The 16,994-nt window shown below is 39.6% G+C and overlaps 1 pseudogene across 1 annotated transcript; it reads left to right on the forward strand.

Moving 5' to 3' along the window:
- The first annotated feature begins 796 nt into the window (after window positions 1-796).
- Window positions 797-16,662, forward strand: LOC148921379 (uncharacterized; annotated as a pseudogene). Its single transcript, XR_016125332.1, has 3 exons — window positions 797-943; window positions 13,884-14,606; window positions 16,031-16,662. The product of XR_016125332.1 is annotated as an uncharacterized LOC148921379 (transcript).
- Window positions 16,663-16,994: the final 332 nt, after the last annotated feature.

A 16,994-nucleotide genomic window follows, 5' to 3' on the forward strand; every position in this document is an offset into this window, starting at 1 on the left:
TCAGCTACAAGCTGCACAGGCAAAACTTGATTCACTCCAGCAAGAGTTGACTTCCGTTGGGCTGAATGAAACAGCAATGCATAGCAAGCTAAAGACTGCTTCCCACGGGGAAACGCTCAAGGGTAGATGACTATGAAATGGGCATGGTTCAAGACATGGAGCCGAGTGACCGGATTGTAAGAGTAAATAAGAGGTCTAGAAGTACTACGAGCCGCACGGCTATACGTTCTATGTATGATACGTTTCCTTTGGATGATACGTCTTCTTTTGTATGATACGGTTCCATTATAGCCGCAAGGTTCGACTCTATAAATAGAAATTATAAACGTACAGCCGCACGGCTATACGTTCTACTTACATTTGAATATTTTATCGGTACGGCCGAACGGCTATACTCTTTAAATATATTCGAACGAACACGAGGCTTGCACTCGCAGAGAACGGAACTTTCTCTCGCAGTCACTGCTTCGTCCTCCGGGTTCGGCACCCAAAAAAGACCCAACCCACCTAGGCGCCCGCCTAGCTACTACCTAGCCGCCAGACGCCTAGCGCCCGCCTAGCCGCCTAGCCGCCTAGCCGCCTAGCCACCGCCTAGCAGCCTAGCGCGCCTAGCCGCCTAGCCGCCCGCCTAGGCCGACTTTTCGAACACTGCGATTGACTGAAAGTCTGAAACCCGAAATTGAAAAACTTAGCTGCAAATTTGAGATTGGGAAGCCGAAGCAGTGAAGCAGAAGTCAGGTCCATAGAAGAAAGATCATGAAACTCTTAATTCATCTAATTCCATTCCTCTCCTGTTTCGCGCCTCATATTCTTCTCTCTTCGCACTAACGACATGGCGCAGAAGAAAAAAATACAAAATTTGCTGACTTGGTGTCTGTCTTCTGTGGAAGGAAATGATGAAGTTGTCCTATCATGGAGTTTCTATGGTCTTGCCAATAACAAGGTTCTGTGAATGGCATGCGTTAGGCTACTTGAATTCAAATTGATTCTGAAGTTTAAACATTTCTGTGAATGGCATGCGTTTAGCTTCTCTTGCTTTGCTTATTCTTTAATATGCAAATGGCATTTATGCTTGTACCTCACTGCCTGTGTTTTCGGTGGAGAATGTTAGTACAATTTTTGTTTGCCGCATTCCTCGTAATAGTGATTCACTATTTCAGAGTAGTCGAAATCCGTCTTTCTGCATTTTTTAGTAGTAGTAGTAGTAGTAGAGAGAGAGAGAGAGAGAAATCTTGACCTTTTATTTTCAAGAATTTGCTTGCCAATTCATACATGTACTGTTAAACTGGCATTATCTGCTTTTAGGTTACGCTTGTTAGCTATTTATGACATTCTAGGCACATTGACCACTGCTACTCTTGAATTATGTTCTCTATGTATAATGTATGTTGGACTTGGAGGCGCTAATTGTACAGTATGAATGGCCAATATAGATACGAGCCTCCATTCGAGCTCTATTTTCAGATAGATAGTGAATATGTAATAAACGATTGACCAACCAACTGGAATTAGATGTGTGCTATATAAATTTTTGTCTTGGTTAGCTTCTTTGTGCTGTTTCATTGAGGTTACATAAATAATATATGTTGCCCTGTGTCTTATCTGAAGAGAGTAGATGTTGAAGTGGATGTTCTGTTTTCATTTTAAACTACAACAATGGAGAATACAATAATAAAATAACCCTTTTGGATCACAGACTTCATACTGAATAGAGGGTGAATAAGAAACTGACTCTGGAACAACTCTGATTACAAATTTCTTAGGCATCATGTGATTGTGTTAATCTTACTCTGCAGAGTGTCGAAGAAGATGGGTGCCTGAACAGCATATGATTATGCTCTTGAGGTGTATAAGTCCGCTTTTCACCGTCCAAAAAATCCTGAAGAAAAAGATAAGAACCTTGTTCTTGCCTCATATATAATTGAATTTTTTGTGATAACAAATAGTTTGTTGCAGTATATATGGATGTGTATATCTGATTATCCACAAGCTCATAGGCATTATGTAAAAACTCAGTTATCGGAAATAGAACCCTATGGAAATCATTGAAAATGTTTAGGGATGAAGAAGAATCCTTATTTTGCAAATGTTTGCTTTTCTTTTCAATATATGTATCTATCAATGATGTGGTACTTGACTATTACACATTCTTTGCAGACTGCCAAATTGAACGTAGATAGTTATGATGCTGAAATATCATCGATGAAGCTTGAAATCATGGACTTAAGTCACAAATTAGAAGCTGCAAATGCACAGGCCCACTCATTTGAGAGAGAAAAAAAAAGACTGATCAAGTCCAAGAAAGGTGTAAAATCGCTGAAAAACAAGTCACAAGAGCGACTGATATTTGCCGAGATAAAGCGCGAGCTCGAGCGGATGTTACTCAAAAGGAAACTAGTGAGATGCAGAAGTTATTGGAAAATGGAAAGATTGGTCCAAATTGAGAGGGCTGAGAGGCATATTGGAAGTTTGCCAAGGGAAAAAAGAAACTTAGATGATGAGTTAGAGAGAATTCGTGTATCAGAGATGGGGGCTCATTCGAAAGTTGCTCTTCTGGAGGCAAGAGTTGAAGAAAGAGAGAAGGAAACAGAATCACTATTAAAATCAAATAATGAGCAGAGCAGAGAACTAGTCTAGTACCGTCGTCCTTGAAGGCCTTCTGGACAGTGAGCATGCAGCACATGCAGATGCAAACAATAGGGCAGACTCCCTGACTCTTCAGATACAAGCTGCACAGGCAAAACTTGATTCACTCCAGCAAGAGTTGACTTCCGTTGGGCTGAATGAAACAGCAATGCATAGCAAGCTAAAGACTGCTTCCCACGGGGAAACGCTCAAGGGTAGATGACTATGAAATGGGCATGGTTCAGGACATGGAGCCGAGTGACCGGATTGTAAGAGTAAATAAGAGGTCTAGAAGTACTACGAGCCCTCTACAGCACGAGAAAAACTTTCCTGGCACAGGGATGCCAGGTAAGCAATCCAAGTCCAAAGATTTTTCAACAGCTGTCATCCATTAAAATTTTTAAATAAAAAAAAAAATTTGGTTGCCCCTGCTCCTCATACTTTGCGAACCCAGCAACTCTACTTTTAACACTTAACCAAAATAAAAATAAAAATTCTTCAGACCAACATTCAAGCCCTTGTCGTCCCGGTGTCAAATTCGACACTGCCATCCTCCATCCTGTATGCCCCCATCCCCTCCTCCATCCTTGGTGTTATCTATCTCTTATCATTTCTGTCTCATGTCTCCCTCTCGTTCTCTCTCTTCACGCCAACAACAGTGGCAGCGGCGGTGAGCTTGCCAAACTCCAAACTTGAGGTGACTGACATCAAATTTCGAGGCCAATCTCTCCCTCTCTTTCTATCTCTTCTTGGCGGCCTCCGATGTGGCTGACGCAAAGTGAGAGACAGATAGGAAGAGAGGAGAGTAAGTCAAAACAGAGAGAGATAGGGGTTTGGGTTGCACTGTGGGAGAGGGATGAAGATAAACAAAGAAACCAGAGAAACAAAGGAAAACAAAAGAAAAGTTTTACTGAATAATCCTCTCTTCTCATTTACTGAATTTTCTTACTTAATTACATTTACATTTGAGGTGTATATATATAACCAAGGCTGTACTAAGCTTTCCCTAACAACCTTCAGAATAAACATAACAAGCATAACAGACTAAAAAGAGAAATTTGTCATGAGTCATGACTTGGCATCTTTATCTTTACACCCCCTCAAGCTGAGCTTGGAAAGACTAGGAGTACCAAGAGAAAGCTTGGATTGAAGAAAGAGGAACCGATTCTTAGACAAAGATTTAGTATGAATATCAGCTATCTGGTCTTGGCTGCAAACATACTGAATGAACCAGATTTGCAAGAACCAGCTTCTGATATAATGATAATCAATTTCCACATGTTTGGTTCGGGCGTGAAAAACAGGATTTGATGCAAGGGAGATAGCAGAAATGTTATCACACCAAATGGTAGGTTTAACAGAGGAGGAGAAACCAAAATCTCGAAAGACTTTGCAGATCCATGTAACCTCTCAGCAGTAGCAGGAGCCTGTGGATCGATATTCAGCCTCGATGAGACGAACGAGCAATCAGCTGAGGTCTGCTTTTAGCACTGCACTCACTAAGGTGGAGCCAAGAAACACACAAAATCCACCCGTGATCTCCTATCAAAGTGAAGCCAGCCCAGTCTGAAGGCAGTCAGAGTAAGGCGGATAGAGTGAGAGGACCTTTATGAAACCATATACCATGTGAAGGGGTACCTTGAGAAACGAGAGATTCGCTTGGCTGCTCGTGCATATGTGAATCGGCTTGGAGCATGCATGAACCGCGCTTGATTAATCGCAAAAGAGATATCAGGCCGAGTCCAAGTTAAATATCTGTAGCCTCACAATGGATCTATACTCTGTGGATTTTCCAAAGGTGTACCACCGTGATCCAGTTTGGTAGTTCCAAGAGGTGTAGAACAAGGCTTAGCACCTCCATTTTTGTCTTTTGTAACAAGTCCATCAGATATTTACCTTGATGGAGAAAGAGTCCCTCGTTGGTGCGTTGAACTTCAAGACCCAAGAAATAATGTAAGGGACCCAAGTCCTTGACAGGAAACAAAGAGCTCAGATTTCTTGATGAAAAGATTGCACACTGATGAATCTGGACCACTGACCAAGATGTCATCCACATAGACAAGGACAATAACAAGAACTGGAACCTTGAGAACAAAGAGGGATGCGTCAGAAGATGATTGAGTGAAACCAAGAGACGAGAGCCTCGAAACAATTTATCAAACCAGCCTCGAGCTTTGAGGCCATACAAGGACTTTTGAGTTGACACACATGATTCGGAAAGCTTGATCATCTGAAGCCAGGTGGTGATGCATGAATACTTCTTCCTTTAAATCACCATGAAGGAAGGCATTACTAATATCAAGTTGATGCAGAAACCAATTGAATTGCACAGCAAAGTTAACAAAATTTGATAGTGACAGGCTTTGCCACAGACTAAAGGTTTCCGATAGTCCAAGCCCTCTTTTTGATGAAATCCCTTGGCAACGAGCCGAGCTTTATACCTGTCAATGGTCCCATCAGGCTTTTTCTTGATTCTAAACACCCATTTACAGCCTACAACATTCTGGGATGAAGAAGAAGGAACCAAGATCCAAGTTCCAATTGATTGGAGGGCATTAAATTCAGCTTGCATGGCTGATCTCCATGCAGCAAATTTAGAGGCTTGATGATAGGTTGTGGGGACATAATCAAGAGAAGATGATAAAGGGTGTTTGGTAGCAGTATAAGCTTTAGGCTTAAAAATGCCATTCTTTGATCTAGTAACCATAGGATGAATATTTTGACCTGGTAAAGATGGAGAAGAGGAGTGAGATTGCAAAGGGCTGAAATTGTGTGGTGATACAAATTCACTAGAATTAGGAGGAGAAGAGGAGTGAGATTGCAAAGGGCTGAAATTGTGTGGTGATACAAATTCACTAGAATTAGGAGTATGTGAAGAAGGATGGATGGAGGGAGAACTTGGGAAGATAGAGTGTGAGTTGGGAATGGGAAATTGCAGGTCAAAAATAGGAGATAAAGGAGGATAGAATTAGAGGGGGATGCAGACTTGGCAGTAAAGGGAAATGACTTCTCATCAAATAAGACATGCCGAGAGATATAGACCCTCAGTGATCATGTCTAAGCACCTATAACCCTTATGCCTGTAAACTATATCCAAGGAAAACACACTGCTTGCTCTTGCCATCAAGTTTAGAGGAAACATAAGGTTTCAACCAGGGGTAACAACTACATCAAAAATCTTTAGCTTAGTATAATCTGGTAATGTATGAAATAAAAGCTCCATGGAGATTGGGCAAGACCAGAAATAGGCAACCTGTTGATCAAGTAAGTAGCAGTGGATAGAGCTTCAACCCAATAGAATTTAGGAACATTAGAAGCCACTAACAATGTTCTGGCTGTTTCAACAAGATGCCTATGCTATGCTTCTACAGCCATTCTCGCTTCAGTGTATGTGGACAATCGAATGATGAGAAATACCATGCAAATTAAGATAAGACTGAAAAGAAGCACTAGTGAATTCACCCCCTGAGTAGAACGAATAGCCTTTATTTGATTACCAACAGATTTTTCCACATATGTCTTGAAAGTTACAAAGGTAGAATACACCTCAGATTTCTTCTCAAAGGAAAGAACCAGCTATATCGGGTGTAATCATCCACTAACAGCAGGTAATATTGAAAACCACTCACAGAAGTTACAGGGGCAGGTCCCCATACATCACAATGAAGTAAAGCTAGACTATGGGAAGTAGATGAACCAGCAGGGTGAAAAGGCAGTTTATGGATTTTTAGCTATAGCACAATCTGAACAGTAAGAAATCAACGGAGGATTTATTTTGCAGTGGCAAGCTTATTACCTGTAAATCACTTTTCGAAAAATATTGGAGGAGGGATGACCCAATCTACTATGCCAAATCTGCACTGGAGCTTTAAGACTGACAAATGCTGAAGAAGAAATGGAAGAAGCAGGACCTAGGTGAAGGAGAGCTTTGCAAAGGATAGGATCCATCTCTAACTGGTCCCCGCAAAAGCATCTTCCCCGTAAAACGATCCTTGACAAGGGATCCATCAGAATCAAGAGTCAATGAACATGAATTGTCTTTGACAAATTGAAAAGCAGACAGCAAGTTGTGCTTCATTTGAGGAACATGAAGGACATTTTTCAATTTAAAGGAAGTACTGGGAGTATGTAACAAAGAGGAACCAATATGGTTGATGGACAGACCTTTACCATCACCAATATAGACTTTGTCTTCACCAGTGTAAGGAGATGAAGAAGAGATGTTGGAGATGTCATTGGTAATGTGAGACGTTGCGCCAGAGTCAATGAGCCAGGAAGGAGAGGGCTTTGATGTATAGTGCGCACACATTGCAGCAAGCTTGGTGGGAGGGATTTTACCAGAAATTGCAGGATTCATGCGATCATAGCAGTCGATGGCCTCATGACTTGTATTTCCACAAATCTGGCAAGGAACACGAGCACCAGAGGAAAAGGAACCACGAGAGTTGGAATTATGACCACGATTGAAACCAGAAGGGAAGCCGAGTTGTGGTTGCCTCGATGAGAGCCGAGTAGTTGCCCGATTATGACCATAGTTGCCCCGATTGTTGGAAAATTGATTATTCCTGCCACGATTGGAATTATATCGAAAAGAGTTGTGAAGCGGTGGATGTTGAGCAGCAAATGCCTGAGGTGGTGTAGGAAGAAGAGGCGGTGAGACTTGGGCCGAGAGAGCATGAAACGGTTCAGTGGTAACAGAGGAAGCAATTTTCTTCGTCGAGTCATGGAAAGCTCCTTTGTGAGTAATAAACCATGTAATTCATCAAGAGAAGTTGAAGAGAGACGAAGCATGATAGAATCAATGAATGATTCAAAATCATCAGGAAGCCCAGCCAGTGTAGCAGCAATAAGATCGCGATCCGAAACCAAGTTCTAAATTTACGCAGTGAGGGAATCGAGATTTCTTGAGTCAGAGATAATCACCATTGTTTGGGAGCCTTCTCAATATCTCAAGACGAGAACGGTCGATGAATATGAGCATCAGAAACACCACCAAAGCGCTGCTCAAGTTTGAGCCACAGATCTCTAGACGAAGAAACACCAACAGTAAACGGAATGACTTCCTCGGAGAGGTTGAATTGAACCAGATGAGAAGATTCTGATCCTTCTCATACCAACTTCGTAAGCGGATTGAGTGATCGATCCGTAAAATGGCACCGGACAAGACTCGGCCCATCAACAAGTCCAAGAAGCTTGTAGCGACGAAGAATTAGAGCAAACAGAGCACACCAAGCAGATAATTCGAACGCTTGAGCTTGATCGGCACCATGCTACCGATGTTTTGAATTGTAAGAGAAGTGTAGGTTTGGGACGAATTAGGGTTTGAAAAGGAAGAATTGGGAATCTGAGTGGGGATAGACGGAATCGGAGAAGAGGATTCAAGAGGTGACGCCATCAGAGATGAAGGAGACAAAGAATCAAGAGAAAAACAAAGAATCAATCAATGTGCGTCTGCATAGAGATCAAACCAGATTAGAGTATGGCTGGAAGAGACTAGGATCAAGAGTGCCGTGAGGCAGTGGCGATTGATACCATGAAGATAAACAAAGAAACCAGAGAAACAAAGGAAAACAAAAGAAAAGTTTTACTGAATAATTCTCTTCTCATTTCTGAATTTTCTTTTAATTACATTTACATTTGAGGTGTATATATATAACCAAGGTTGTATTTAAGCTTTCTAACAACCTGTCAGAATAAAACATAAAGATAACAGATTAAAAAGAGTCACATGAGTCATGACTTGGCATCTTTATCTTTAAGGAGAGGGCAAATAGGGAGGCGATTTGAGTTTCGGTTCGTTCATAGGATGAGGAGCAACCAAACTTTTTATCTTTTCCAATTTTAATGGGTGACAACTGTTCGAGAGATAATTGGAAGGGGATACTTAGCTGGATTGCTTACGCTGGCATCCCGTGCAGGAAAGTTTTCTCCTAAAGCACACCCAATTAGAAGATGGTGGTTCAGTATAGCCAGGCGGCTATACTATTTTTTAAAAATAAAAAATAAAAACCGAGTATATCCAATCGGCTATACTATTTTTTAATTAAAAAAAAAGACCCCATCGATCAGTTGCTCACGTGTCAAAATACGATTAGCCGCGCGACTATACTATTTTAAAATTTATAAAGACCGAATTGCTGCGTGGATATACTATTTATTTAAAAAAAAAGACCCCATCTGTAAATGTATAGATTTTTGTAATTTTCTTTTGGCTTCCCTGACAACTTTGTAATAGGATTTTTATGTTTTTTTTATCAAGCTCAAGTTTAGATTAAAAATAGCTTCTCTAGGTATCCTTAGCTAACAACTATCCTATGGAAGTTCAAGCATATTGACAAAGGTAAATTGTGCATTGCATAATATTGCATTAAACTGTTTTCACAAAATGATGACTAGTCATCTGTTTCTCGTATGATTAGTCATCCTTGCTCTGTAGGATTTCCAGCTGGATAACCAACTTTTTGTCCTATTCTCATTTCTCTCTCTCACGCTGCCATGTGTCATTCTCGACCTAAGAGAATTTTTGTGTGTATAGGCCAAAAAATTCCTCTTTTGGCAGCCGTCTCTTTGTGTGAAAATTTTGGAAAGTTTTGCTTGTCATCTTTCTCTTCTTCTTCCTCAAGAGAGAACCATATTTTCATCAATGAGTTTTTCCAAACTGATTTATTTTTGAAAAACTGCATTTGAAATACGAATCTGCATCTAGCTACTTAAAACACTATCTCATTTATATCTAGGTCAGATTCAAGATTGATTTCTTCAAGGGTATGATTTCTTGAAGAAATTGGTCATTCTCCTTTGAATCCAAATTTTGGTTTCTGTCTGAGTTAGAGCTTGCAAGCTAGTGCCATGAGATGAAAGAGCTGGAAAAGGAGTTGCCATTGCCATGAAGAACTGAGCTTCAAGTTTTGCTAAGTTGGAGAAGAAGATTGCACAAATGAGGTATAGCTCATCTTCTTAAATAGATCTAAGTTTTCTTGAGTTGCTTGAGTTCCTTTGTAAGAATCTTTTTCTACTTAGTGGATTGCTTGGTCGGTTGATGACCCCCGTTTTTCCCAATGGTGGGTTTCTGGGTGACCAACCTCGCTTGCATCTCCTGTAATTTTTCTGGGTTGGTGTTCTTGGTGGTTGACTAGTCATCTTTATCTGCTGTTTGGTGTTTCCTTGATTATGATAATTTCACACACTTTCACCATAGTTGTTGCTAGCACAGGAGATGCCTAGATTGACGGGTTCTTCTAAGTGCTTAGGTTGTCACTAGTAATCTTCTAGGGTTGCAGGTACTTTGTGGCATGCTATGTGTGTATTCTTGATTGTGGTTGTTCATGACTAACAGTTGACTAGTCATAAGTGTTTCTGGTCAAGGTCTAAAGTGTGTGAAGTTTGTTGCGTTTTGTTTGAGTCATAAATTTTACCCCTTGTCACCTAAGTACCAATTTCACCATCGATGAACCGCCACGTGTTTTAAAATACGATAGCCATGGGGCTATACTACTTTTATAATAAAACTATAAAAATTGAGTATAGCTATACTTTATTTAAAAACCCACCTATCGACTTGTCAAAATCCAGATAGTCGGCGGCTATACTTTTATATTGAAAGAATAAGAAAAATATAATATCGCTCAGGCTATACTATTTATATATCTAAAAACCCACTTGCAATTAGACTCAACGATCAAATTAAGTATAGTCGTATAACTATATGATTTTTTTTTTAAATCATAAAAAATAGAGTAAAGCCACGCGGCTATAATATTTATATATATCTAAAGAAAGGACTCGCCTTGAGATTAGGCTCCACGTGTCAATTATGTATAGCCAGGCGGTTATTCGATTTTAAAAAAGAAATAAAAAATGGAGAAGCCACCACGGCTATAATATTTATATACCTAAAGGAAGGATTTTTCTTTCGATTTGCGGCCATGTGTCAAAATAAATATCGCCTATCGGCTATACTATTTTTTAAAAAACATTTTAAAAAATTGAATATAGCCGCGAGGCTATACTATTTTTTTAAAAAAAATTTTAAAGGGTGTCAAAATAAGTATCAATGCGCGGTTATACTATTAAAAAAAAACCAGTGGTTAAATACATTATATTTAAAAGGTATAGCCGCACGGCTATATTTAAAATAGCCGCACGGCTATACTAGTTAATTAATAAAAAAAATTAAAAGAAAAGGACCGTCCTAGTTGCATTATTTTATACTTTATAGATATTAAAATGTAAGTTTCAACATATTCAAAGTAGATATTGAAGAGCTTTTAAGACTTGTACAGAACGCAAATGTATTATTGAAAAATACATACGTACATGTAGAATAGAGTATTATTAAACATAAAGTGCTAAATTCTTTATACGAGTAATAACTCCGTCAGAATAAAAAATAAAAAAGGGACAATAGAGACTGGTAATAATCTCTGCAACCTCTCTCACCAATGTCTTGCACCAAGGTAACATTGTGAGAGAGATTGCATAAGGGACTGGTGACACGCTCTCCATATTCTCTCTTTGCAGTGAGTTCTGGTGTTGGTTTGTGAAGAACCAACCCAACAAAAGTCAGCTCGAATCTGTCCAAAAACAAAGAAGTGCCTCCTTACCCGTAAGGAGATACTACCCTTCATGTGAATTGGGTTGACCAAAAATCAGATCGGACCGATTTAGTCTGGTTCTAGTTTCGGTTCTTGTAGTGAAAAACCATACCTGCCCAATGTGTATTTTTAATTTTTTAATAAAATAGTTAAGCAAATGCTTAATTTCTAAGTTACCTTTTGTAGGTGTCGAGAAAAGTAAACTCTTGATGACGGATTTCTTTTGACCATTATAAACTGTATCAAACCTATGCCGATGCACCGATTAATCGATATGCTCAAAGAATCCTACGGACAATAACCAGCCTTGAAAATTTTGATACTGCTGATGCAATTTCTTTTCTTGAGGTAGGAAAGCATACCTGCATAGCCATGCAGGAGTTTCTAATAGTGGTGATGTGTCCAAGACGAGTGCAGATATGCAAGGTTCTACTACCAGAGCTGATGGTGAGAGTTAGAGTTATTTCTCTCTCTCTCTCTCTCTCTCTCTCTCTCTCTCTCTCATGTACCATATTCTATTTGTTGAAAATACATGCACTTTTTGGATTTGGTGCAGAACTCCTGTGGTGGAGATAATTCTGGACGAGCTAACTTACAATAGAGATATTGTTTCCCCAATATAGACAGGCTGTTCACCAGCTTCAAGCCACCTCAAGTGAATCGGGTTCATAATTTGAAGCAAGGTCAAGAAAACAAAAAACAACAACATCAACCTTCGGTCCCCAATTTGCCAAACAAGTAAAACGTAGAGCATATCACAAATAATCAACATACTGTATTCTCATTTGGTCAAGCGGTCTATTTTTACTACATCAAATCATATTCCGAGGCTTCGCAATATTATCAGCATACTATTGCTAGAACAAGAAGAAGCCCATGTAATAAGATATGCTTAATAGTCCCAAACCACCATGAGGATTCTGAAATGACCATGTATGATACGTTTCCTTTGGATGATACGTTTCTATTATAGCCGCAAGGCTCGACTCTATAAATCTATAGCCGCACGGCTATACTCTCTAACTACATTCGAATATTTTAAAAGTATAGCCGAACGGCTACACTCTTTAAATATGTTCAAACGAACACGAAGCTTGCACTCGCAGAGGACGGACCTTTCTCGCATCACGCTTCGTCCTCCGGTTCGCACCTAAAAAGACCCAACCAGCCAATTTAGGCACCCGCTTAGCTACTACCTAGCCACCTAGCCACCGCCTAGCGACCGCTAGCCGCCTTAGCGCTTAGCGCCCGCTTAGACACTTAGCCTAGCGCCCGCTAGACACGCTTAGCCGCTTAGCGCCCGCCTTAGACACCGCCTTAGCCGCCTTAGCGCCAGCTAGCGCCTAGCGCGCCGCTTAGGCCGACTTTTAACACCGCAATTGACTGGAAGTCTAAAACCCGAATTTGAAAAAATTTAGCAGCAAATTTGAGATTGGGAAGCCGAGGCGGTGAAGCACAAGTCAGGTCCATAGAAGAAGAGATCACGAGACTCTTAATTCATCTAATTCCATTCCTCTCCTGTTTCAAGCGCTTTATATTCTTCTCTCTCAGATCACACATGGCGCAGAAGAAAAAATACAAAATTTGCTGACTTGGTGTCGTCTTCTGTGGAAGGAAATGATGAAATTGTCCTATCATGGAGTTTCTATGGTCTTTCCAATAACAACGTTCTGTGAATGGCATGCGTTAGGCTACTTGAATTCAAATTGATTCTGAAGTTTAAACATTTCTGTGAATGGCATGTGTTTAGCTTCTCTTGCTTTGCTTATTCTTTAATATGCAAATGGCATTTATGCTTGTACCTCACTGCCTGTGTTTTAGGGGGAGAATGTTAGTACAAATTTTGTTTGCCACATTCCTCGTAATAGTGATTCACTATTTCAGAGTAGTCAAATTCGTCTTTTGCCCTTCAGCTATCACTGTGTTGCTACTCATAACTGTATTAACTATATGAGTCATGAGTTGCTCTTTAGTTAATTGGATATTCTTCCTTAACATATGCAGGTTTTTCTGTGTTGAAATGAGACTGAACATAGTGGAATAAATACAAATTTCATGTGAAAAATGCAGTCCAAGTGTTTGGAATTGCAGCAAGATTTCTTTTTGAAAGCTTAAATGCCAGAAAGCAAAGTGTTGCTGACATATAAGCGAAAGCGGCAATCAAGAACAGATCCTGTACAGGGACATGAGTGCCGTAATTCACTTTTTGTTGCTCCCGATGATACTTCTTTACACAAACCACCAGACTTGCAAGTTCATTTGATTGATATGCGTTCATCAGAACATTACAACAGAAATTCTGCAGTGAGATTTTAGAAAGTTGGAACCTGTTCAAATTTTTTAGTTTGTTTCATAGGGATATACATTGTATGTCAATCATCTTTATGTAGATAATTTAATAATCCATCCTTCCCTATTTTTCCTCTAATAATTTTGTTCTTGAAAAAAATACTGAAAAGGAAAAGGGTTTCAAGGGATTACCATATACCACCAGAATGTGCCCTATTCAACCGACCCTTGAAAGCGTATCTAGTTGAGATGAACATTTAGATTTGGTTCTTTAATTTAGGTTTTTATGAAGATCTTCTCTTAGTTGTCTTAGACCTATAATTTATTTTTAAGGTCATTGCTATATTCTGTCTCGCCTGCCTCTTTTTCTTGCAGGTATGCCATGTATGTTTTGTGTGCTGTGTTGGGGGTAACCTGAAGAACTGTGGAAAATGCCTTCAGTCCTATAATCTGCAATGCCTAGATAAGCCCCATAAGGAAAAGAAACACATTGAAGTATCTGGCACAGGACAAATACCAATTAAAACCATTCCGACAAGTCTTGATGAGGTTCCTTCCCAAAGGGATGCATATGAGAATAAGCCTAGTGGCAAGAAAGTAGGCTCATCTTCAAATGCTAATGCTGGAGCATTGGTTGATGATAATAATGTTGGAGGGAGGTAAGTTTCTCAATTGGTGATGAATTCCGCTATAATTACTGCTGATTTTGTAAGACAAAAATCATCATCAGCAGCAGCAGTATTTGATAGAAAAAGCAGCACTGAATGTGATGGTAGCTCGCCAAGATTGAATACATCAAACTTAGAAGACACTGATTCATTCTCTAGAAATAAGTTAGATAAATTAGGTGGTGATTCAGCTTGCGTGAAACAAGTTGACCACCCCATTGATTACTTTCTGCCGAAGGAATAAAAGAAAAAAGGATATGGATGAGTCTAATATGCAAAGGAAATCACTGCCCGTGGAAAATAGCTGCTCATTGATAACCAAATTGAATAATTCTGTTTGTACTAATACCAGTTCTTATGAAGAAACTTCCCCTGAAAACTGCTCACTCAGTAGATCATGAAGCAGATTTGAAGCACTCCAGAGAGGTATGTAATAATGTAATATGAAGCCTATCTTTTGTCAATTTGGAAATAATGTATCTGCCTATGAGCACAAACACAATCATGTGAAATGAGAAATAGAAAATAAGATGCGACATGGAAAATACATTCTCATTTACATGTATTCTATAATAATACATATGTACAAAAACAAGGTCAGAATAAAAGGTGCATCATTGTTAGTGCTTAGTTGCCCTCGAGTGGTTGACTGACTCCACTATTATGTGCATTCTTAACCTGATACTTCATTTCTGTACATGTAATTTGTAATCACTGATCTAATTTCTTTGTTACGGATCATTGATTTTACATATGCTCGTGCTGGATCTGCTGCCGCTGGAACTAAAATGTAGGTTCACATTAACTTCAGAACTTATTGGTTTCTTATATTTTAATTGCTTACTTCATTCATCGGGACAGTTTGATGCATGAAGAAGAACAACTTCATGATGACAAAAAGACAGGCAGTGACGCCTTACAACAGGCTGGAGAAGTACGTGGCCAGAGTGCTCAAAGTGCAATGGATGTTGAAGTTCTTTGCATGGATCATTTAAGAAAAAGTAGTGATACTAGAGACTCCTCTTCTGAAGCTGCAACTCTATGTAAACCAGGAAAAACCCATGCATTGATAAGAGATGAAGCTCAAGTTTTATCAAGTGCTGATCCTAAAGCAACAGAAACCCCTCATTTAGGCAGATCACTTCCTTATTTGGACTTGTCTGTTATCCTACTGGTAGAACTTCATTAATTTCTAGGAATGCATTTGAACCAGTAACATTATCAATTCACATTGTGTTTAACGTACAATACTTTATCTAAAAGAATTCTTACTAGCAGATTCATGTGGCACTGTGGAATGCAATGTTGACTTAAACTTGAGTTCTCAGAAGCACCTGACCTGGCTGCGCCAAAAACTATATGGGACTCCTTGGATTCTACTAGCAGAAATAATGCCACTGTATTGCATGAACTGTCTCCTCCAGAAATGTCCGCTGTGTGAATTGAAAGAGTAGAAACTCATGCTTCATGGTTACACAAAGATGCATTTGAATGTTTAGAAGTTGGTGACAGCTGCAAAGATGATGATAAAGTTAGTCCTCTATTTTCCAAGGAAATTACACCAAAAAACCAGTGTATGCAGGTGAGATTTGTAAGTCTTGTTGTTTGAAGTTTTGGGGATGATTTGGCTGTCAACTAATCTTATTTTACTTTTCATGTTTGGAATATTGATTCCAGCTATTTTCAGAAGAAAAAACCAGTGATATTTTTCGCCCAGTGACAACACAGCCTGTGGCAGCGGCTTCTATAGCTTCAGGACAAAGAAGAAATTCTTCAGTTGGGAGGCCAAAATAATCAACCAGAACAATAATCTCCTCTGTTACTAGCTTGTGCACGATGGTATTGCAAGCTGAGTTTTCAATGAAAGGAGTAGTTTTCTTGACAAAATATAAGCCATATAGTACCATGTGGTCTGAAGAGGAGTTGGATTTTCTTTGGATAGTTGTGAGGAGACATGGAAGGGACAATTGGGATGCTATGTTAAGGGATCCAAGATTGCACTTCTCATCATGGAGGGTGGAAGGGACTTAGCTGAGCGGTGGGAAGAGGAACAGTCAAAACTTTTGAGTGGCATATGTGTTCCTCAATTCAAGTACTCGATAGCACAAGGCAGTTCTTTGGACTACCACTACTTTTTGGGTCCAAAAACAGGAATCTGGAAAGAAAATACAGCATATGAAGGAGGTAATGCCTGGAGGAGGCCATTATTCCAGCCGGCTTATGTTTGCAATAATGGCAATGAACACCTCCAGAGGCCTATTAGTTACACAGAGGACATCTCATTTTGGTTTCCGAAGGGAGAATTATGACGAGGATGAATTTAGTATTTTAAGTAGGAGTATGGCAAAGGGCAATTTACTATCAACTAATGGCCCCACAACTTGCGTTGGAGCAAAGGGAAACTTGCCCCACTGGCTCAGAGAATGCTTTTCTCTGTATGATCTTTCATGGTTTCACTGGTAGAGTGCATGAATGTTGTTTCATCTTTGAATTGGAACTTTTCTAGGCATCTTTGAGTGTTCCTCAATCCTTCCAACTCTGTTGATACCTCTTTCATACTAGACCTCTTTTTCCCATTCAACCTCAAACACCTTGTTGCAAGCTCAGCATTGCTCCAACATGCTCCATCTCTGCATCTCGAACCACTTAAAAGGATCCAAAATCTGAACAAGTTGGTTTTCCCTTGTCAGTGAATTGAAAGAAGCAACCAGATTTTCCCGTCATCTTTAGCAAAAGAAAACGGGGTTTTCCCAGTTAATATTTCTACGAGTGTGACTCCAAAGCTGTAGGTGTAACTTTTATCTGTAAATTTACTTCA

Source organism: Prunus mume, linkage group LG1, assembly GCF_029339155.1.
Source record: "Prunus mume cultivar Tortuosa linkage group LG1, ASM2933915v1, whole genome shotgun sequence".
NCBI classification, from domain to species: domain Eukaryota; kingdom Viridiplantae; phylum Streptophyta; class Magnoliopsida; order Rosales; family Rosaceae; genus Prunus; species Prunus mume.